This window comes from Budorcas taxicolor, chromosome X, assembly GCF_023091745.1.
Source record: "Budorcas taxicolor isolate Tak-1 chromosome X, Takin1.1, whole genome shotgun sequence".
Lineage (NCBI taxonomy): Eukaryota > Metazoa > Chordata > Mammalia > Artiodactyla > Bovidae > Budorcas > Budorcas taxicolor.
The window spans coordinates 28,055,399-28,061,378 of NC_068935.1; the positions used below are offsets into that span (position 1 = coordinate 28,055,399).

Below are 5,980 nucleotides of genomic sequence, written 5' to 3' on the forward strand. Positions count from 1 at the left end.
ACAGCAATGCAGGAGACCCCAGTTCGGTTCCTGGGTGGAAAAGATCCCCTAGAGGAGGGCATGGCAACCCACTCCAGTATTCTTGCCTGGAGAATCCCAATGGACAGAGGAGCCTGGCAGGCTATAGTTCATGGGGTCGCAAAGAGTTGGACACGACAGAGTGACTAAGCACAGCACAGCACAATACATGATTAGTTATGTTGACAGTTTTTCATATATTTGTATATATTCCTTAAAAAAATGAAAAGGCAGAAAACAGACTTTATTCCAAAACAGACTTTTAAAAGATACTGTTAGAATTCTGGAAATAAAAGCAAAAATAAACAAATGGGATCTAATTAAAATTAAAAGCTTCTGCACAACAAAGGAAAATATAAGCAAGGTGAAAAGACAGCCTTCTGAATGGGAGAAAATAATAGCAAATGAAACAACTGACAAACAACTAATCTCAAAAATATACAAGCAACTTATGCAACTCAATTCCAGAAAAATAAACGACCCAATCAAAAAATGGGCCAAAGAACTAAATAGATATTTCTCTAAAGAAGACATACGGATGGCTAACAAACACATGAAAAGATGCTCAACATCACTTCTTATTAGAGAAATGCAAATCAAAACCACAATGAGGTACCACTTCACACCAGTCAGAATGTCTGCAATCCAAAAATCTGCAAGCAATAAATGCTGGAGAGGGTGTGGAGAAAAGGGAACCCTCTTACACTGTTGGTGGGAATGCAAACTAGTACAGCCACTATGGAGAACAGTGTGGAGATTCCTTAAAAAATTGCAAATAGAACTGCCTTATGACCCAGCAATCCCACTGCTGGGCATACACACCGAGGAAACCAGAATTGAAAGAGACACATGTACCCCAATGTTCATCGCAGCACTGTTTATAATAGCCAGGACATGGAAACAACCTAGATGTCCATCAGCAGATGGATGGATAAGAAAGCTGTGGTACATATACACAATGGAGTATTACTCAGCCGTTAAAAAGAATTCATTTGAATCAGTTCTGATGAGATGGATGAAACTGGAGACGATTATACAGAGTGAAGTAAGCCAGAAAGAAAAACACCAGTACAGTATACTAACACATATATATGGAATTTAGAAAGATGGCAATGACGACCCTGTATGCAAGACAGCAAAAAAGACACAGATGTGTATAACGGACTTTTGGACTCAGAGGGAGAGGGAGAGGGTGGGATGGTTTGGGAGAATGGCATTGTAACGTATACTATCATGTAAGAATGGAATCACCAGTCTATGTCTGACGCAGGATACAGCATGCTTGGGGCTGGTGCACGGTGATGACCCAGAGAGATGTTATGGGGAGGGAGGTGGGAGGGGGGTTCATGTTTGGGAACGCATGTACACCCATGGTGGATTCATGTCAATGTATGGCAAAACCAATACAGTATTGTAAAGTAAAATAAAGTAAAAATAAAAATTAAAAAAGAATAAAAGATGCTGTTAAAGAAAAGGACACGTTACGTTACTAACGCATATGTTTCTTACCATTTCTAAATTTTCCTTCTCCAAGGCGAGCACTCCAGCCAAGCTTTCACAGGTTGTGTTCAAAGCCCTTGGCCCATAAAAATCTGGCCTCACTCTTCTTCCCGAGGGGGCCTCTCAAGTCTTCTGAGCCAGGCAGTAAGAAGGGCTACAAGGCAGGTGACTGCTATGGGTCCACAGGGTCCCAGGCTGGCGCCCACTGGCATTTCCAGGAAGTACCCGCATGCAGGGCTGTCCACTGTGTGTCAGCAGCGCCCAGAGATGGCTGAGTGAATAAGATCTCTGAAGACCAGACGTGACACCAGAAGACGTTGTGTGTCCCCTGGAAGGAGCCAAGATAAGCCAATCATCCTCGACCTGCCAGGGCCACTCAGCCCTGGGTTTGGCGGATAATGGCAGCATCTGTACAGCGTGCCTCACCCTGGGCTGGGGGGGCAGGGACCAACTCCAGCACTTCTGGTCGCCCAGCTCCAGGCTGCACGGAGCACAGCCCTGTGGATGGAGGACCCTGACACTCTCAGGCCCTATTCAGAGCCCTGTGGCCGCCCTTGCTGAGCAGGCCAAGTGGTCCTGAGGCCAGGGCCAGGCTCCAAAGGATCAAGGAGGAGGTTCAGATGAGGGACTTGACCAGAGTCACCATGTGATCCACACCACATGCCACGTCCACGGGCTCCCCAGGAATAGTCAACCTCCACAGGAAGTACTGGTATTCCACCCAGGCACCCTTGGATGTTCTTGCCTCACACAAACAGCTCTCCTCTGTTGGTCAGAGCAGCAAAATGGCCAAATCCGCAGTGAATGCGGGAAACCTGGACTTCTGGGTTGAACTCCGTCAGGCCAAAGAGAGTGGGTGGAATCATTTCTGAAAGAGAGGTTTCCAAGAGGTTTGGTCCCTTCCCAAGAATTCCATAGCCCCAGACAAAAATGTGTCCTTCTCTGTTTAATACAGTGCAGCCTGTGCCCCCACACACAGCCTGCTTCACCCATGCCACTCCTGAGAAGGGCAAACACCAGGAGGACGTTCACCTGTCTGGAGTCGGTGACAGAGGCAAGCTGCAGGTACTCAGAGTTCCCCTACCTGAAGAGGCCCCCACTGGCCAACACGACCAGGCAGCAGTTCCCATAGGTATCCACCTGGATGACGTCCACTCCGGTGAGATCTCCGCCCAGGTTGGTAGGCATGCTGGTGATATCATAGTGACCCAGACCTGTTTGCACACCTGTGACCCGGCCACAAGAATACACTTCTCCTTTATTGGTCAGGAACAGACTATGGTCCTGACCACAGGCGACCTGGACCATCTGTCCATCGAAGTCCTGCATCCTATGGACTTTGTGACTTTCACTATAAATTTCGTTTTTGATCACCTTTCTTCCATACTGCCCGTAAGAATTATTCCCCATGCTGAAGACGCTTTCCCCATCTGTCAGGACAAGCAAGTGGGCTCTACCACAGGAGACCTGCAGCACCCGCATCTCCTGAGGTCTGTCCAGCGGCAGTGGCACAGGCGAGGGCTCCAAACCATACTCTTATCCCCTCATTTTAGCTTTCAGGCTCCTGTGAAATCTGAGCTGAGCATCTTTGTTGAGCCTCATACCCCCAAACTTTCATAATATCCTTGGTTTTAGAGGACAGCGAATCCATAACCACAGGCAGCAGATGAAATCTTTTGGCCCAGCTCCAGGCGGTAGGGCACGGCCTGGATCCTGCAGCACGGGGCTGGGGTCCATAGCTGGGCAGCACGGAGGTGGGCACGCCCAGCGCCCGGGAGAAACTGAAACCCCACACGAAGATTCGGTCAGAGTCACGCGCTCGCTCACGTACTGGAACACGGGCGTATCCGCCTCAGCTTCCGCCGCCTCGCATCGGCTCCACGAGCGCCCGGCCGCTGTCCATTGTCTGCTTGCCGGCCCCAGCCTTTTCAGCCAGGACCCCCGCCGAGCCCACGCCGCCAGCGCCACCAGCGCCACCCTCTGTTTCACACCTTAACAGCCTGTATATATTTGTTTTATAATTTGATTGTTTGATTTTTTTTTTTTTTTTGCTGTTGAGTTGTAGGAGTTTCTCATATATTTTGTATATTAACCTGTTACCAGATATATGGTTTGCAAATATTTTCTTCCATTCCATAGGTTGTCTTTTGACTCTTTGCTGCAGTGAAGCTTTTTAGTTTGATGTAGTCTCATTTGTCTATTTTTGCTTTTGTTCCTTATGCTTTCGATGTCATATCCATGAAATGACTGCCAAGACCCATGTTATGAAATTTTTCCCCTATGTCTTTTTTTCTTAATTGCTGTTTATGGTCTTACACTTAAATCTTTAATCCATTTTTAGTTGATTTTGTGTATGCTGTAAAACAAGGGTCCAATTTCATTCTTTTTGCATGTCTAGTTTTCCCAACGCCATTTGGGTTTTTATTTTGTTGTTTTCAATGTTTAAATTTTTATTTTTTACTGCTTTGTCTTATTTTTTGATGTTTATGAGAATTTTTTCTTTTTATTTTTTCCCTTAAGTTATTACAAAATATTAGCTATATTCCCTGTGTCTTAACACCATTTGTCAAAGAGACCATCTTTTCCTCCTTGTGTACTCTTGTTGACTATAAGTATGTTGATATATTGTTGGACTCTCAATTATGTTCCCCTGGTGTATGCCAGTATACCACACCATACTATTTTTATGCCAGTACCATACTGTTTTAATTATTGTCACTTTGTAATGTGTTTTGAAATCACGATGTATGATGCCTCCAGCTTTTTCCTTCTTTCTCAAGATTGCTTTGGCTATTCAAGATCCCTTGTGGTTCCATATGAATTTTAGGATTGTTTTACTATTTTTGTTTTAAAAAAAAGTGCCATTGGGGTGTTAATAGGGATTGCATTGAATCTATAGATCACTTTGGATAGAATGGATATTTTTCTCTAAGATGGCCCTCAAGAATCCCTGCCCAGTGGTATTAATTAACTTGTGTAATCACTTCCCCTTGAATGTGAGCTCAATCTAGTTAATCATTTCCAATGATAGAATATGACAAAAATTATGAGATGTCACTTCTAAGATTAGGTTACAAGAAGACTCTGACTTCTCTCTAATTTTCTCTCTCCTTCTTTCTCTCTCTTTCTCTTCCTCTCAGGGAACCTAACTGCCCTATAAAGAGGTCCATATGGCAAGGAGCTGAAGGAGGCTTCTAACCAACAAGCATGGAGGAACTGAGGCTCTCAGTCAACAGCCCATGAGGAACTAAATCCTGGTAACAATAACATGAATGTACCTGGAATCAGATTCTCCCTCAGTTGAAACTTCAAATGGGAGCTTTGTGAGCCTCTGAGTCAGAAGCACCCCAGCTAGGCTGTGCCCAGATTCCTGACACACAAAACTGATATGATAAATGTTGGTTTGGAGTTCCCTGACAATCCAGTAGTTAAGACTTCATGCTTCCACTGCAGGGGGCACAGGTTTGAACCCTGGTAGTGCTGTGATTCATGGGGTCGCAAAGAGTCGGACACAGCTGAGCGACTGAACTGAACTGAACTGAACTGAGGGGAACAAAGATCCGCATATCCCACACAGCCAAAACTAAATAACTTTAAAAATTAAAATTAAAAAATAAATGTTTGAAAAAAAAAAAATAAATGTTTGTTGTTCTAAGTCACTGAGTTTGGGAGTGAATTGTTAGGCAGAAATAGGTAACCAGCACAGTAACCCATCTCCCATTTCCATTGTCACTCTCCTGATACTTTGTCTGCTTCCCTTGCTTGGGGCCTCTCATTCTCCATTACCAGCTGCTCCCCTGCATAGATTTCCTCTTCATCCCTCTCAGGTTCTGACTCTTCACATCAGGCTGTCCCTCCATGACAATACCTGCATCCGCTTGTTTAGACTCAGATCCACCCTCTGCAGGGACACGTCCTCACCATGTTGGATCTCCAAAACCCCAGTCTGCACCCCACAACGGATGTCTACCTTGCTGCATCTCACCAAATGGCTTTAGGACTGGATTTTTCAGGAAGATTAGGCAAAAGGACAGTTGTTGTTTAGTCGCTCAGTCCTATCTGACTCTGTGACTCTATGGACTGAAGCATGACAGGTTTGCCCTTCTTTGGGATTGGAATGAAAACTGACCTTTTCCAGTGTGTGCATTTTGATTTTTAACATATATATTGTCAAGTTATCCTCCAAAAATCTTACATCAGTTTATACTCTAGTCTCTCTCCTTCACCCGGTCCTTTCCTCATCTCATAGAATGCTCATTGGTTTTTTCTTTCTAGTACTGTTTCTAGGTCTCATCCCAATGAAATGTCAAATGGCTCAATTCTTAAAACCATCTGCTGGGTTTCTCTGAACTGGCATGTCTAAATAGAGAGCTTGTTGTTGTTTTGTTAAGTCCCTAAGTCATTTATGACTCTTTTATGACCCCATGGACTATAGCCCACCAGGCTCCTCTGTCCATGGGAT

General features: G+C 44.7%; 1 pseudogene; it reads right to left on the reverse strand.

Moving 5' to 3' along the window:
* Positions 1-2,134: 2,134 nt before the first annotated feature.
* On the reverse strand, positions 2,135-5,760 carry LOC128069383 (RCC1-like G exchanging factor-like protein; annotated as a pseudogene).
* Between the last annotated feature and the right edge of the window lie 220 nt (positions 5,761-5,980).